The following is a 417-nucleotide window of genomic DNA, read 5'->3' on the forward strand; positions in this document are numbered from 1 at the left end:
ATGGAGGGTCAGAGAAAGAGAGGAAGACCCCCAGTGAGATGGATTGGCCAGGTGGCAGCATCGATGGACTCAAGTGTGGCAACAGTAGTGAGATTGGCCCAGGATCGGACATTGTTTCGTTCTGCTGTGCATAAGGTCGCTATGAGTTGGTGCCAACTCGATGGCACCTAACAACAACAACAACAACAAATTTGCTGCAAAAGACCCATAAGGTATATCGTTGAAGAACCTATGCTGTTGGAGATGAATATTAAAAGTTCCATGAGCTTCCAGAAGAACACAGAAATCTGTCTTGGTTGAAGTCCACACAGAATGCTCCTTAGAAGCAAACACGGCGAGACTTCAACTCTCATTCTTTAGACATGTGATCAGAAGGGATCAGTCCCTGGAGGACACCATGCTTGGTAAAGTGGAGGG

The sequence above is a fragment of the Chrysochloris asiatica genome, unplaced genomic scaffold (genome assembly GCF_000296735.1).
Source record: "Chrysochloris asiatica unplaced genomic scaffold, ChrAsi1.0 scaffold00056, whole genome shotgun sequence".
In the NCBI taxonomy this organism is placed as follows: domain Eukaryota; kingdom Metazoa; phylum Chordata; class Mammalia; order Afrosoricida; family Chrysochloridae; genus Chrysochloris; species Chrysochloris asiatica.